This window comes from Pelobates fuscus, chromosome 6 (assembly GCF_036172605.1).
Source record: "Pelobates fuscus isolate aPelFus1 chromosome 6, aPelFus1.pri, whole genome shotgun sequence".
In the NCBI taxonomy this organism is placed as follows: domain Eukaryota; kingdom Metazoa; phylum Chordata; class Amphibia; order Anura; family Pelobatidae; genus Pelobates; species Pelobates fuscus.
In genome coordinates this window covers 46684124-46701895 of record NC_086322.1, presented here as the reverse complement: position 1 = coordinate 46701895, position 17772 = coordinate 46684124, and the positions used below count along the sequence as shown (strand labels likewise).

The 17772-nt window shown below is 43.2% G+C and overlaps 1 protein-coding gene across 6 annotated transcripts in view; it reads left to right on the top strand.

The window, feature by feature from the left end:
- CTBP1 (C-terminal binding protein 1) overlaps positions 1 to 17772 on the top strand; it is a 583387-nt gene that overhangs the window by 462837 nt on the left and 102778 nt on the right. The window lies entirely within an intron of this gene.

Below are 17772 nucleotides of genomic sequence, written 5' to 3'. Positions count from 1 at the left end.
GAGTCCGGCGGGAGGGGGGCCATGAGGGTGGGGGTGGGGGACCTATTAACACTATATTGCCAGAAAATTTTGTCTTGTTTTCTGGGCACTATAGTGATCCTTTAAGTGTCCTTGACACTTTTCAGATTGTAACATTTTCAGTGAGGATCACAAAGGGTCGAGGAATTATTGACGTTCATCAAGCTGTGAGGTTATGTGCCTGTCCCACCTATCAGACTATCAACATTTTTAAACTGCTAGATACAACTTTGATTCTATCTTAAAACTATTTAATTAAGCCAGGTTTAACGTGGGGACTCTTAATTAATTCTCTTTTACAGAAAAGAGCTTAAAACCATGCTCTGCAAAGTGGACATAATAGTGAGGGAAATTAGAAACAAATTAAAGAAAATGGGATGGGGGAGGTAAGAAAGTAGATCGGTGGGAGGGGGGGAAGAGGGCTGAAGTAATTACAGAATAATTATCATTCGCTAATTAACAAACCTATAAGCATAATCCACCTTTAAAGCATTTTATAAAACAACTTAAATAGTGGCTTCTCCACTTGAGATGATTAAATGACTATATATACAAAACAGTCTGCATTATGTATTAAAAAAGTTTTTAGGTAATCCTAATACAGCATTTTTTCCTTTTTAAATATGATTTTTTTGTAGCACATATGCAATTTCTTATTCACTATATGTATTTTGCTTATCTGACTACATATGTCATGAAGTAAAATTTGGCTGAAAATAGAGAATAGGGAACTACCGCCTCTGAACTATCCGAAACGACCACATTTACTGGGTTATTCGCGAAAGCTGCTCTTGACCTGGCTCAGTTTTAGAATGACATCCGTTTAACTCAAGAATTGATTAATCAAAAATGCTAAATAGAGGGGGAGCTCCCTCCGCCCCCACCCCAAAATTTAAAAACATAAATATCAGTGTGGATACTTAAAAACTGATAACGTGCACAGTCCAACTATATAAAACCTGAATACAGATGGAGGCCTGGAAAGTTATAAAAGCTGTGCACAGACTCAACATGCTTTCTATATGAAGTGCTACATCTAGGGGCATTCACATTAACCACCCATCACTTGGTACCCCTGTTTTGCCATCTATATATATGATCTAAATATTATACAAGCGCAGCTCCCTATTAGACTTATGGATTCTTTATTTTATTTTTCTTCTTCGAGGTGGAAAAATTAGGTCTCCTACTTGCTCACAAGATGTTCCCTTTGATCAAGTATCAGGAGTGATGACAAACAGATATAACCAATGCTAATTCTGTTGCAATTTGCATATTTTCTCAGTGTTGGGGTTCTGTTTATCTTTGTAACCCAGACCGTAGTGTTGAGGCTCAACAGTGCAGTTAAACCTCTGAAGACCACATTCCCAAAATGCTCAACCAGAGCAAACTTCAGAAGTCCTTAGGTTCTCAATCATCCATGTAGACTCCCCTCTCTGCAATCTGAATTAAGGTATAAATTCTCATTGTGGATTGTAGTGCATCTAGTTGAGGACTGATGGGGCAGATTAGAAATGTTTATTACAAGTGATGACAGATTTTTAAATATACTGTTAATGCAATTGTAACATGCATTATGGAAGAGCTTCAGAAAACCCCTAATCCATCTTGGCACCTCTATAATTGCTATTCTTGATTAGTTTGTGATATATATTCAGTTGTCTACGTCTGTAGATCCCAACAGCTTGACTATAACAACCGTGACATAGTGAATCACATACAACTGAATAAAAACTGCCTATGAACATCACTGTAACCCGAGGCTGCCAGCTGAAATTGAGGATATTGTGTCCCTCGTGTATTAATACTACACATTGTTCTAGCCGGGCAGGCCAAGACAAATTAATGTGTTTTCTATACGTTGTTCTAGATCTGTGTTCCCATTTCTGTAGATTTATGTATATGTACATCTTCTATTATGTATGTACACGACGTAACCCCACGCATCCCGAGTCCCATGCTGCAGTGATGTCTCTGTCCTATATACACGTACAAGAAACCTGGGATCTGTCCTAATGCATTCATTGACATGTGTGCCCCAGGGTGAATATGAATCAGAATGCCTGCTGTCCAACCATTTTCTAACAAATGCATCAGTTGGAAGCAGAGTAAATCTTGAACAATACAAAGAGAGAATGCCATTCAGAAAGGTTTAAGATATTGCTTTTATCTTGTAACCAGGGTAGTTTTTTACAATGTCGCATTTGTATGGACAGATCTTTTAATGTAAAAAAAAAAGAAAAAAAATTAAAACTAAAATGAAATAAGTTTGAATCATACCATATTGTTTTTAAAGTAGCATTTTAGTAAATGGGGTTATGTAAATTGCTATGTTTAGTAAGTATGTAGTGTTTTTTTTCCTTGCTGGGACGTACTTTTTAAGTTTAACTATGACAGTATTTGAATAAAAATTATTAACCAATTACTAACTGAAGTGGGTAAAAAAAATAGTGGAAGAGAAGGCAAATGTGGCTCCTGTAGTCTCTGGTAAAACAAAAATGCACACTTTAAAAAATAAATATATATATATATATATATATTTTAAATGTAGTTTTATTAGAACAGATTTTACTTTGTGTACAGAGTACACAGAGTGTACTTTGAAAGAGCCTGCCCTGATTTTGTTGTGACTATTAGATTTGGTCTTGCTGGTATCTTCTACATGGGTCTAGTCACAGCTAGGTTTTTTATTTCATGGGAAGGTAGAAGTGACTTTGTTTTTTTTTCTTTGGATGCTGGTGTGGGTGTAACTGGGCCGCTGATAACCGTGATGGTGGTCTTTGTGGTAAAGATGAAGGTCCCTCCAGGTTCCTGAGTGAAACCAAAAGTAGTACTTTTTAGAAGAAGCCTAAGGTATGAATCCCTAGACTTGTGGGGGTTATCAAGCTCTACACTCCCCTCTTGGATCTTCAATCTTTGGCTAAATCATTATTGTAGAATCTCATGGCTTAACTTCTCCCTCCGTATGTTGTCAGAGAAGGGTGACGTGAAATGCGGTCCATCCGAAGATGTCTAACTGAAGATGAGCCATCTCAACTTGATCTAGCCTCTCACAAATGTCGAGCTATGAATTAGAACAGAACTGGAATGAACTCCAACCAAAACATCGCTGTAAAGCCTCTGCTTGTCCAGAAGACTGGGTCATAACCATATATAAAGACAGGTCCTAGCCAACAGAATATGCTGGGCTTAACAGTCCTAAATAGTGATGTCGCGGACATGAAATTTTCCATTGCGAACGGCGAACGCGAACATTTGCGGACCGCCATAGACTTCAATAGGCAGGTGAATTTTAAAACCCACAGGGACTCTTTCTGGCCACAATAGTGATGGAAAAGTTGTTTCAAGGGGACTAACACCTGGACTGTGGCATGCCGGAAGGGGATCCATGGCAAAACTCCCATGGAAAATTACATAGTTGATGCAGAGTCTGGTTTTAATCCATAAAGGGCATAAATCACCTAACATGCCTAAATTGTTTGGAATAACGTGCTTTAAAACATCAGGTATGATGTTGTATCGATCAGGTAGTGTAAGGGTTACGCCCGCTTCACAGTGACAGACCACACTCCCCATTTAACGCACCACAAACAGTCCATTTGCACAACCGCAAACTCCCCATTTGCACAAGGTTGGATACCAAGCTAGCCATATCCCGTTCCTTGTCCTCACTGATGTCATTGAAGGTCTCTTCCTCCACCCAGCCACGTACAACACCAAGGGTCCCCGAAAGGTGACAAGCCCCCTGTATTTTTTTTAAAATGTACACTACTGTTACACCAGATATGAGTTGCACTGGTGTGACACTGTGCCCTGGCAGGTCCTGAAACGCACACGTGTGAAGGAAACTGACTGCTATTATATTACAGTCAAAAACATATTTTTTTTTAAATGCAAGCTATTGTGACACCAGGTATGAGTGGTGGCACTGGGACCACCTTAAAAATATTGGATATCGCTAAAAATCATGATCACTATATATACTTTCTCTACAAACCTCTAAAACTAACCAAACTACTCATCCATCTTTTATACCACTTCATCCCACCTAGAACTAGTGCCCAGTTAAAATACTTGACTCTTACTTACCCACACTCAGTCAAGCCACACACATTTCACCACTACTCTCACTGAATCCCTCTGACTACGGCTAAATTCATCTTCTACATCAGAACACTACTCCTAAGATTGGGTTGTATCCATGTCTCGGGTCTTTCATTTAGAATAGGGGCAGCTTCGGTCTCCAACACTGACACTCCAGTGCATATTATTAAAAGATTGGGCAGATGGAAATCCTCAGTCTACAACCGATATATTCCTCATCCCGAGAAAGAAATGAGGAAAGCTTTTAAAAGCTTTTAAAAGTTTGGCTTTGTAAATTTGATGCAATAAGTGTGTTTTTCTTTAATACCTTTTCACCCTCTTTGCATGAACCCGATTTACATATATTACTAATATGTTTCTGAACATATATATTATATTATTCACTCACTCCCTGGGCCGGCCTAAGACATCATGCTGCCTAGGTCCAACGATAAAGGACTATGGGGATAATGTATAATAAACACAGGTTACTGGCTATGGGAGGGATAATGTATAATAAACACAGGTTACTGGCTATGGGAGGGATAATGTATAATAAACACAGGTTACTGGCTATTGGAGGGATAATGTATAATAAACACAGGTTACTGGCTATTGGAGGGATAATGTATAATAAACACAGGTTACTGGCTATGGTAGGATAATGTATAATAAACGCACACAAAAAAAAAGATGGGGAAAAAAAAAGAATGCAGCTTCAGAATTTAAATTGTATGCTGTCTAGGAGGTGGGAGGGAGGGTCTGTTGCTGATTGGCTGGAATGTTTCTGCTGACTGTGAGGTACAGGGTCAAAGATTACTCAATGATGACGAATAGAGGGCGGACCAAACATCGCATATGTTCGCCGTCCGTGGCAAACGCAAACATACAATGTTCGCTAGGAACTATTCGCCAGCAAACCGTTCGGGACATCACTAGTCCTAAATCACAAAGTGGTGATGTAAAATGATATCCTGGAGACCTGAGTGGAGAAGACACTGTGTTATTTTAGCTTCTTTTTTTATTTGTTTTTAATGTAAAGAAACTAAATGAAAATTTATGATGAGAGAACATCCAAAAAGTCTTAAATATGTACGCAAAAGGAGCACATATATTTTTGTCCACCATCATATCATCCCATTTGGCTGGGAAAATTACTTTGCAATGAAGTCCATTTCTCCTTTTTTTGATTGGAGATGCTTTTCTGGATTGATAAGGAGACCTTATGATGCAGCAGAACCAATTTGCAAAGTCATGGCTCAGAGTGTGTTTGGCTGTATAATTTAATCCATTGTCCTGCCAGAATTACGATCACCTGCAGAGTATTTTAGAATGAATATACTCAAGTGGAATTTTTTCAGGATGTTGACTGTCATTCTAGCATGGCCAGACTGTCTGATGTTTAGTAACATACAATGGACTGCTAATAGCAAACGTAGCTCAGGCTGACCACCTATACAAAATAAAACTATACACTTTCTATACAATTTTGTCGCATACAAATATAGGTACGGTGGCTGCCTTGCTGAATAGTGATTGAATAAGCACAATTGTTTGTGGTGGTGGTTTTTTATTATTATTATTTTTTATTTTTTTTAATGACCTTTAGATTTTTAAAATCTTGTTCTGCAACAGTTGCCTTAATGAAGTCAATTTCAAATTGAAGGTGTTTTTTTTTTGTTTTTTTTCTTAAATCTGTATTTGCTGGGATGTTAAGGTTTTTAGTTTTTTCTCTCTCCTGAATAGTGTATTGAACATAGTGACTTAACAATAAGACAATGAAAAGGGACATTGCCTGCTCCAGTTTCCGCTCGTCCATCAAGGTTTGATTGAATAACTTTAGAATGGCAAAGGATTTCCCCTAGGAAAGTTTTAAACTCTGACCTTGAACGGAAATGACCCTTTAAATTGGCAAAACAAAAAGGTCATAGATGCGAAGGTGATGGATAGTCTTCTCTCACAGCTTGTACAGTGGGATAGGACTAGATTGTGGACAGAAGAGGTCTATGCAGTGAACATGTAAAACACCAGCAGGTGGTGCTGTTTAGTAAAAACGGACTACTACCAGGTGACTTCAGTGAATATAACAACCTGCGGGCTCCACTTCGTGCTAAACCTAACTCACCGAGACGACTGTCTGTTCGTCGCATGCTCCCAGTGATAGTGTGGGTTGTTCTGGAGCGATTTACAGTGAGATACTCTGGGAACATCAGAGGACCAAGGAAACCTCAACTTTAGCACCATCTCTGAATTACAATATTGATATAGCGCCAACATATAATGCAGCGCTGTACAATAAGCAAAATAAGACAAACTATTCATTCCAACAAATAAAGATTGACGTACGATAACCGTAGATGAAGAGGGCTCTGCCCAACTGAGCTTACAATCTAAAATAATCAGGGATAGATAGAGGTAAAAAAGGCAATTATATGTAAATATCTGGAAGGATGTTTGGGAGTAGGAGAACAGTAGATGGGAGACAGCAGAGGTAGGTTGTACGAGATATGGGGAGAGCTGATGGGATTCTCTGAAAAAGTTTTATATTTAATTATTTTTTTTGGGGGGGGGGGGGGGAAGCCGGGTACTGCACAGATAGGGAGAGTTAGTATTATTGCCATTTATAAAGTGCTAACAGATTCCGTAGCGCTTTGCAATATAATGAGAGGGGGGGATATAACTATAAATAGGACAATTACAAGAAAACTTACAGGAACAATAGGTTGAAGAGGACACTGCTCAAACGAGCTTACAGTCTATAGGAGGTGGGGTATAAAACACGTTAGGACAGGAATAGCAATCAAACAAGGTGGGAGAGAAGCAGAGCTGGATGAGAAGGTAGAGTGCTGCCCTTTAGGAGAAAGCAAGAGACCGGTATGTGAGGTAGAGGCTAGTCTGGGAGGCCATAAGCTTTCCTAAAGAGATGGGTTTTAAGGCACTTCTTAAAGACTAGGGGAGAGTCTGATGGCGGTAGGCAGGCTGTTCCATGGGAAGGGAGCCGCCTGCAACAAGTCCTGCAAGCGTGAGTTGGCCATACGGGTGCGAGTAGCGGACAGGAGAAGGTCACGCGCAGAGCAGAGACTGAGAAAGGGCATACCTATGGATCAGTGAAGAGATATGAGGGGCTAGACTTGTTCAGTGCTTTATAGGTATGGGTTAGCAGTTTAAACTGACTCCTATAGGATACAGGAAGCCAATGTAAGGACTGCCAAGGGGTGTGACAAAGTGCCCTTCGCCACTTTGTCCTGGAGAGGCCTGCTTGCCTGCCTCCTCCCCTGCGACTATGGCCCCGGGACATATTGCACTTTAAACACTATATTTGGGCATATGGATTTGTATTAGGCTGACTCTAGCCCTTTAACTATGCTGTAGGTCTGGACTGCTAATATAACCGAACAGCCGGGGGATTTATACGAATATATATTGCATGGAAATACCATTACTGGAGAATGCAGCCGTTCGTATGATTTCACACGAATTCTTTGTGCTCTGAATAGGTGGCCGCCATTTCGGGACTTTACATTTCGCGGCCATCTTGCGCACGAACAGCGGTGTTTGCCTGTAACCGCATGGAACTAAAAACGGATACGCGAACAGGCGAACACCGCTGAGTCCTCCAGACCTCCATAAATTCGTACTGAAACTACCGAACGTCCCACCGTTCGGTAGAAAGACTTAATGGACTATGGGGAGTCTAGCGACCATAAAGATTCGAATGGATGGCAAGATTTTCGTGTCTTTTCACCGTGCGAACGGAGACCGACCGCAAGGCCAAAACTCATGGAACTATTTTCGGCTAGTTGGTCTGTACGGTCAATCAAAACTTTGGAACCCGGAATCTCCCGAACCATTTATCCGAATTGACTGATGTTTAGGTATGTTGGTCCCCTGAACAAGGGCTATCTGGGGATACCAGATTTAAAGCTGTACCCCCTGTTTTGGGGGTACATTCAGAACTTGGGTAAAATAATGTACGTTTTAATTATGTTAACTGGTTATCTGAGGGGAGGGGATGTGTGGGTTGTACCCTGTACAGGATTGGTGATTTTATGCCTCCCCCTGGGTGTGTTCTTTCTGTACTGAATCCTAATAAAAAGCAGGCTGGGTGTTCCAGTCCTCAGTTCTTCTTGACCCTTCAAAACGTAGCCTCGTCTCGTTATTGGAGGGAATTGCTGTATCATACTGGGGATTGCTATGCTCTGCATATTCCCCTGAGCTTTCAATCACTTGGCTCTTTTAAGAGCTTATTCCTGTTACGCTCTCCTGGAGGAGAGGTCTTCCCCACACGGTCCTGGAGGACAGAAGCCGATCCAGGGTGGAAGGAAGACGGCGCGGCTCCAGTTAAGCTACGGCGGTTGTGGAGCCTGCGGTGGTTGTGGTGTCGTCTGCAGTGCTTGGAGTCCTCTGAGAGCGCTAGGAGCATCCATCAACGGAGGGTACTCGGTCGGAGTACGCGGAGCTCCGTTACAAGGGGGAAGGGGTGTGAGAGGACCGACTAGAGAGGAAAATCAGTTTGGCGACAGCATTCATTACAGACTGTAGCGGGGCAATATGACTTGTGGGAAGACCAATTGGGAGAGGGTTACAATAATCCATGCAGGAAATTACTAGAGCATGGACAAGCTCCTTTGTAGCATGTTGTGTAAGAAAGGGGCGGATGCGGACTATGTTTTTAAGATGGAATCTACAGGATTTGGCAACATACTGGAGTTAAATGTAGTGTGGGAGAGCATTCCATACGGAGTGGACAGCCCTGGTGAAGTCTTGTTGGAGAGTGTCTGAGATGGAGGGGAGGGCTGGCAGCCTTAGGCCTGGGGGGCAAATCCAGTCAAGTGGCCCATTGCACCAAGAGGAGAGTAAAAATGCCTTTCCCATGTGATTGAAAGTGGGGGCAGTCACCTAAACAGACACTCACTGACAGGCGCGCACAGACACTCGCTGACAGAAGCAGACAGGCATACTGGCGCACACACACGCACACTTTTAAAGCCAGTAGACATGGGCCGAGTAAGGGGACATGGCTGTATTAGGGGGCTAGTGGCTGTAGTGGGGGTATGAGCTGTAATTGGGGGGTTATGAAATGTAGTGGGGGATAGGAGCTAAAGTTTGTTGATGGCTACAATTTGGGAAAGGGACTGGTGTGGGTGATGGTGATCAACTGATTATTGGTTTTGCCGATATTCAAATTTATTTTATTTTTGAAAAATGTATTCTTTTTTTGTAAATATCGGTATCGGCCAATAATCACCGGTTATACCAATAATGAGGTGGGCCGGCGAGTCCTTAAGGCGGCACAAGCGGCCGCCTTAGGGCGCACCAGCCCAGGGGGTGCTAGAATAGTGACCGTCAGGAGGTGGGTGCACAGCGCTCCCTCCTGCCAGGCACTCTGTGTAGCATGGCCGAGCGGAGCAGTGCGCACCGCGGTACAGGAACTTGTTTCCTGTACCTGGCTGGACTGAAAGGAAGTGCTCACTGAGAGCTCTTCCTGTCCGTCCGTCCGGGTACAGGAAACATTCATGTACCACGGGAGACACGACTGTGGGGGGTGAGGGGGGAGGGTGTGACACACTATGGGACAGGGGAGGGGGGGGGAAAGAACACTAGGAGGGAGGGAGAGGAACATTAAGGGAGGGCACTAAGGTACAGGGGGGGGAAGGAAAAAGGAACATTGGGGTGGAGGGGACCACTAAAAGAGAAGGGAGAGGAACATTAAGGTGAATGGGGACACACACTAATAGACCGGTAAGGGGGAGGGAGAGTTCCTACCGCACATATTTATAAACATACACTGCATTTACTAATCAAATACTCACTGCATCCACTACACACAAACACAAATAGTCTTGCAAACATACAAGAAATGTGACTGGCATGTATATTTTGTGCATTTACCACAAAAAAAAGATTAAATAATAATCATTTTCACTGATGTCAGGAGGAGGGGGGCGTGACTTCCTCTGCTCTTTATCCAGATTTCCCAGCGGTCCAAGGAGAAGATCAGTAAAAGTCACACCCCCTCCTCCTGACATCATCATCAGGAGAGGCTGGCCTGCAGGCTGCAGGGAGAGACCGGTAAGTTGAGAAATCAGAGGCTTTTTTTCTGGATTAGGACGGCCCTAATCCAGGGCGGCCTGGGGAGCAACTGCCTCCCAGCCCGCGCCTGCTGAGATATGGGTGCAATAACAGGGACAGTAACAGGGTATTGGTGAAACAAAGAGGCTGGACTGGAACATACCTGCTAATAAGGGAGGAGATCTAAGCAGATGTAGACTCGTGAAGAGCATTGTAAGTAAGCATGAGAACTTTAGACCAATTCTTAAATGAAATGGGAAGCCAGTGCAGAGACTGACACACAGGTGAGACTTGCTGGATGTAAGGTGAATAGGTCTGGCAGAGACCTTTATTATTATTTGTTGAGTAGCAATCAGGGCACTTTTTTAGGCCAATAAGTAGATGCTAAAAACAATCAAGTCTAGAAACAATAAGATAATTGATAAGCATTTTGGGTATGTCCAGAGTGAGAAAGGGGCAATCATGAGAAGTGTTGAGGTGATAGAAACAGACCTTTCCTTCACCCCTTATATAAAATCTTTCACAAAATACTGAGTCCATGACAATGTGCCTGCGTGATAGTGGTAATGATGGCTTTGTTAACCTGGAGTGAAATGGACAGACGTAGCCCAGGAGTTCTGTCTTGGACGGTTTCAGGAAGTCAGCCGAGATAGAAGATTGGCAGTTGATGACATAATCCAGCAGACTGGGAGAAGCTCAGGTGATAAGACGTAGATCAGAGTATCAGTGATATTGAAAACCATAGGATATTAGGTCCCCAAAAGAGACCGTGTAAATTAAATAAAGATATCCCGGTACAGAGTCTTGAGGAACTCCAACCAAGAGAGTTATAAAGGGGGAGGAGAAACCAGGGAAGGACACTAAACAAGTGGTAAAAGTTGGGAAGAGACCCACGTAAGAGTGGTGTCACTGTGGCCAAGTTTCTAAGTCCTGAGGAGGAGAAGCCAGTGGTCAGTAGTGTCGAAAGCAGAAGATAGATCAAGAACAACAAGTAAGAAGTAATTGGCTTTGGATTTTGTTGTTGACAAGTCATTGGTCACTTTGTTCAGGGCAGTATCTGTATTAGGAGAGGAAGCCTGCCTGAAGCGGGTTAATATTAGGAGAGGAAGCCTGCCTGAAGCGGGTTAATTAAGGAGTAGAAGTTGGAGTTAAGATCATTTATACTTGGAGGCAAAGAAAAGAGCGATGTGATGGTAGATAGACAGAGGAAACAGAGTGAAGATTTTAGTCACAGATGGGACAATGAAGTGAGTAAAGTACAAGGGAATGGGTTCAAGAGGACATGTGGTAGGGCAAGAAGAAAGGAGAAGTGCAGAAACTTCCTCTTCAGATGCAAAGTGTAGAGGAGGAGGAGGCCAGGCAGAAGGTCAGAGTTGAGAGAAATTAGTGAGGTTTTTATCATTTTGGATGTTGTTAACCTTTTCTGGGAAATAGGATGCAGGATTGACAGCATTGAGATTAGCAGATGTGTGAGGTGATGCGGAGTGAAGAGGGTTGACCACAAGTGCCCATGGGCACACATAAGTGTCAACAGGGCTCAAAATGTCCACTTTCTGCTAGCCTTTGGTGAGTAAATATTGGCCTTGGTAAATGTGCCTCAGACCATCCAGGCTTGCAGTGGCAAGTAACTTTTATGGCCTGGCCAGTAGTGTAGGACTTAAAGTTTAAACCCTAGTTAAACTGTTTGAAAATTATTTGAATCTTAATATATGGACAGCCCCGATGGACTCCAGACACATAGTAGTAGTTGTGGTGCCTAGCCCCTTTAAGTTTTGCATATTGGGACAGCTCATTCGTGTCTGGAAAGGATGCCGGCTGCACATGCTTCCTGGTTTAATCATTGTATTTTATTATAGTGACAAAGTAACCACTAGCCAATACCAGTGATAGCTACGGGTGCTCCAGTGGGCTTTGGCAACCTACATCCCCATTCCTACCAAACCCCATAACAGGGTTCTCCTGACGCACCAGGTAAAATTCTACTTATAGTCTGATTCACTGTTATAATTCCTGTATGTGATCCTCAATATGCATAGCTTGACTGATGGGCAACTTTGATGGGAGTCAATTTTCAATCTAAAACACACTCCAGTGACCTACTTGCAAATATATTTAACTTCTGTGTGACTCCCATCACCTACAGACAGCTGTAGCATGTATATCAGGGCAGTATAATAATATGCATACCACAACAGCTTAAAATAGTTACCATCCCGTGACACATGCAACATCTTTTTATGCAAGAAATTAATGCTTCTGGCTAAGATTGTAGTCTTGTCTTACCAATAATGTAGATGCAATATAGTGTTGTACATGCACAGAGCAGGAAGCTGCCTTACAGAATTTGATAGTATTGGCTGCCAGCCAGGATTACATAGTATGTTACATTTCCCCAAGCTTCCACTGGAAGGGAAAGTTCAGTTTTTGATGAGCTAGCATTGTGTGACAAGAAGAGTGACAGAAGAAGCAGGTTGTAACTGTAGCTCTCTCTCTACGGATACAAGAGTTAATGGGGAGCCCTTTTGGATGCTAGTCTGGGGCTTGATCTCATATTGGAGGTCACGAGCTAGGCTGCTATGGAAACCAGTCCATACACTAGCTCTATGCTGGACCTTATTTTGTTGATTTTTGTAAAAAAAAAAAAAAATAAAGAATATTCTGCATTTTCAACATCTGTTTTTACATTCTATAACAAAATCATTTCAAATTCTAAATCAGTCATTCCCATATCCTTTAAATCAATACATGGGGAAGGGTGTAGTGAAGCATAACCTTTTATTCTTACAAGCCAGAGGCTACCTCCTGTGTGGTACATGTTTCATGTAAATTGTACACAGATGTGTAATAGTAGAGAAAACATAGACCACACAAGTCCCCTGCACTAAAGGTGTCTACATCGAAACTGAAACCACATCTATAGGGACAAATTAAATTGAATCTGGAGTTTTTGTTAATCTTGTGCATTCTACCATGATGGCATAAATACAATGTCTGTAGACTGGCATTTCAAAGTGGCTCCTATAATAATGGCTTTCGTGACTATTTTGCTTTTGTCCAACCCTGCATACAGGAGCCCACACCTGTTTTTTGTTCTTTTATTTAAACCAAACTCCCAAGTCCATAACCACCATGTCATTTAAGTTGTAATAAGGGCAGGAGAGTCCTAGTGTCTTCTTGCCTTCAGGGGTTAAATTATTGGCAACGGTTTAACCCCGCAGGTGGGGCTGCAGTACTTCTGCCTCCTGGCTTCCGTTCCTCTCTGCACTACAGTAGGAGGAAGGGTTAACAGGGTCCCTGGCTGCTGTTAATTGATGCTCTCAGCCTGTCTGAGGCCAGTCGACTAATCCTTGATCTGGAGAGCGAAATGGAGGCAGAAATGCCAGGCACCAGAACCCAAACTTCAGGGTGAAACAGTTGCCTACACGCCTACCCCCATAACAAATTAAATACGCTTTTGTTATGGGGATGGGAGTGAGTTGAGTGGCATTTTGTAGATAACATTTAAAAAAAAAAAAATAATAATAATTCAAATGGGACAAAATTTGATGGTAAATTGTAAATTCAGACTTGGTTTTCATCTGTCTGGAGAAAATCATTGTATATATTGTTAGTAACTTGTATCTGTAAATGTTATTACGTAATTTAAGCTACATTTAATGATATCTTCTTCTACACAAAGTATCTCTTCCAGTTACTGAAGAGTAGCCCTATTTTTTTGAGAATTTGAATTCCATAAAATATAGGCCATCATCCGGGCCAGATCAAGATCCCAGTGGGCCTGGTGCTGACAATCATGAGGGGCCTAAGTACAGAATCTTATCGACCAAAAACACTAAAAAAAGTCATACCTCTCAAGCGTTGTGTATCTGGTGGAGATGTTGCCAGAGGGAAACTCCTAGGATGCAGCTTTAAGAAAAATCAGATTCTCTTAAAATATGATAGTCTCTCTCTAATTCATGGTTTCATTTTTAAAGTAAATCCATACCCCCCAACAGCAGTGTCCAGTGCAGCAGGAAGTCAATGGCCGGTGTAAAAGGGTGGGCATTGACACGCAACATGTAACCAGAACTCCCAAAAGGGACGAACATGCCCAAAAAGGAGGTGTGTCTGCCCAACGAATTGGAAAGCTAGCCTGGCATGAATGCATGTCAGCCTGCCTGCCATTCATGCATGCTGGCCAACAGAATCCTGCCTATTTCCAGGAGAGGGGGGGGATGAGCCAAAATTCAATGGTGTCAAACTGTGTTTGTTTAATTGGTGTGCCTGTTTCCATAAATGCAGGGTGTCTGTGTTGGGATGTGTTTGTACAGAGTGCTAGAGAGTGTGAATGCAGGGGTAACAACTGATGGTCTGTACACAAGTTTTGAGCTGGAAGTCATTGTGTGTGTATGTTATATATACATCTCTGGGTGTATTATACACCAACAAATATGTATAATACACAGGTGAGTATATAAATAGCTGACTTAAGGTATTGTACTAAAAATAGCCAGCTCTAAAACGTCCGTCAAAGACATTGCATTAAAGAACATTTTTTTTTCATCCTTGTGCAATTTTTAAGCAAAAACCTCATGTTGAAAAAGATTAAGATTTTTTGTTTGTTTTTTTTATAAATACAAACGTGACTTTGCTTCCTCTTCTCAGTCCGCGGCAGCCTTGAAATATTATGCTAATATAATGTGTGCATTTGCTTGATGAGGCCCGCTGTGTCCGATTTTGCAAAGGACTTGTCCTTGTACTGCTGGGGCCATGGTTACAGTTCCTGCCTATAAGGCGTGATTAGGCCATTATTTAGGACTGATTGTTTCCTTGATAGATGTCTCTTGCATACAGTTCAGTGTGTGCTGCATGATCTGAGTCAGCTGACCAAGCCAGCCAACCTATTTTGCACAGGAAAAAGACAAATCTTTGTTTAAGGTTGCCGCCTTCACTTTTTTTTTCTCTCTCCTCTTTCTCTGAGCTTTGTAGAAATAATAATAACAAAGTATTTAACCAGGAAAGGTACATTGAGATTACTCTGGTTTCCAAGTACGTCCTGGGGATGTTACCTTAGCCCAACATCCAGGGGTTGTTACTATCACCCAATTTAATGGTACTCATATTTAAACACCTAACTTCCTCAGAAGCAATTAGACTTTTACATTGACCATTTAATCTCATTGTAGTGATCTGGGTGCTGTCCCCTTAACCCTGCAGCTGCACACAATGCAGTTTTTGAGAAACTGCAAGGTGTAAATTACAGTGCAAAGACTGCCTCTAGTGACTGTCAATTGGACTTCTCACAGATTTGAACTCTGTGAAACAACATTGGACATCCTGACTCTCTGCATGAGGACATGCAGCATCTATGAACTCTCCATAAGAAAGCACTGACTGCGCATGCACATTCAGATCCCCCATACGGAGTAGGAGACTGTCCCAGCGCAGAGAAACCTAGGTGCTGGATAGAGCCAAGTGGAATAAAATTGAGGTTTAACACTTTAATCACTGGGTATGGGACTGTGAAAGCAGAGGGACACTATAGGGTTCGGAATATAAAACCGCATTTTGAACGCTGTAGTGTTCTTTTAGGAATCAGTGTTTACTATTTTGGGGTGTGATAACTGCAGGAACAGGGCTACTGTTGCTAAATAAATAGTGCATTCCATGCTTGTGTTGGATCTTTAGGAACTAGACTATGACCGCACAATGTAGCATTTCAACCTTAAGGGGTTAAAGAATATGCTTAGGGCTGTGCCTGTTGCTGATCCTGTTGCTAAGTAAAATGCTCTGCTTTCCCTAGTGTTTTGCAGTGGTTGTGGTTCTTGGAGTGTGTATGTGCAGGGTTTCATTTAGAAACACTGCCCATGATGAGATTTTCTGTTGCCAATGGAGGTGTAACTCCACCTCCAGTGATATCATTAACATTCCGGATGGTTGACGTCCGTTATATGCATATTCCTTGCTCAGAGAGATTCAGGACGCTCACGTTCTCGGCCAATCAATGACCGGCGGCATTCAGCGTCTGCAGCTCTTCATTAGCCATCGAGGAGGCTTGGAACCTGGCGGGTTCCAGGTAAGAGGGCACAGCATTGCCAAATGTTTTGCTACAAGGTTACTCCTGGCCAATGGCGTACACACAACCCATGGGGCCCCGGTGCGAAAACTGATCCGTGGGCCCCCCTTCGCGCGCGCGTTTACTCTGCGCGGGCTGGGGCCGCAACACATGGCGGCGGGCACCTGGTCGCAGGGCTGCGACCGCGGTATGTACGCCAGTGCATGCATAAACACATACACTTAAAGGACCACTACAGACACCCAGATCACATCAGCTCAATGAAGTGGTCTGGGTGCCAGGTCTCTCTAGTTTTAACCCTGCAGCTGAAAACACTGAGGGTTAATCCAGCCTCTATTGGCTGTCTCATTGACAGCTGCTAGAGGAGCTTCTGCGATTCTCACTGTGAAAATCACAGTGAGAAGATGCTGAACGTCCATAGGAAAGCATTGAGTAATGCTTTCCTGTGGTTGGTTGGAATGTGCGCGTGGCTCTTGTCAGGCATGCGCATTCGGAGCTGAGAGGCGGATTGGGGCGGAGAGATCCCCAGCGCCAAGGTAGTCCGGCGCTGGAGAAAGGTAAGTGCTTAAGAAACACACACACACACTCTCATGAACAGACGCACACACTCAGTGACAGACACACACTCAGTGACAGACACACACTCAGTGACAGACGCACACTCAGTGACAGACGCACACTCAGTGACAGACGCACACTCAGTGACAGACACACACAGTAACACACTCACTGAGACACACACACACTCACAAACACACTCACACGTTTGTTTTTTTTCTAAATTTAATCCCCCCAGCCTCCTTACCTTTTGGAGAGCTGAAGAGATTCCCTGGGGTCCAGTGGTGCTGCTGGGCTGGCGGGCGCGCGAGGGAGCACTCTCCCCTGAGTGATTCCTCTTCAGCTCCCTCGCGCGCCGCTTACTGATACCGGAGCCGGAAGATGACGTCATCTTCCGGCTCCGGTATCAGTGCGGTGCGCGAGGGAGTTAAAGAGGGAGCACACAGGGGAGAGTGCTCTCTCGCGCGTCCGCCTGGTGATACCAGGGCCAGTCTCGGGGGGGGCCCTGAGGTGGCCGGCTCCTGGGCCCCCCAGGAGAAGAGGCTGGCCCAGTGGGTACATACCGGGTCGCAGGGCGGCCGGGCACCCTGGTATGTACGCCACTGCTCCTGGCATCATGGCCACCACAGACCGCTGCAGTGGTTATTCTGCTTAAAGTAACATTTTAACACCTTTTGGATGTTCTTTGTGTCAGTGGCTTGCATGTGCACTATTGCAGTGTTTCCCAACCCAGTCCTCAAGGCACACCTACCAGTCCAGGATTTAAGGATTACCCAGTTTTGTCTAAGGTGTTTTTTCTTTTTTTTCTAAAAACACCTTAGACAAAACTGGGTAATCCTTAAATCCTGGACTGGTAGGTGTACCTTGAGGACTGGGTTGGAAAACACTGCACTATTGCATAGTAGCCAAATGCCACAATAACTCTCTGGGTTACTTGTTAATTTTTGGTTTATTTTTGTTTGTTTTTTTTGGTGGTGGAGGGGGAT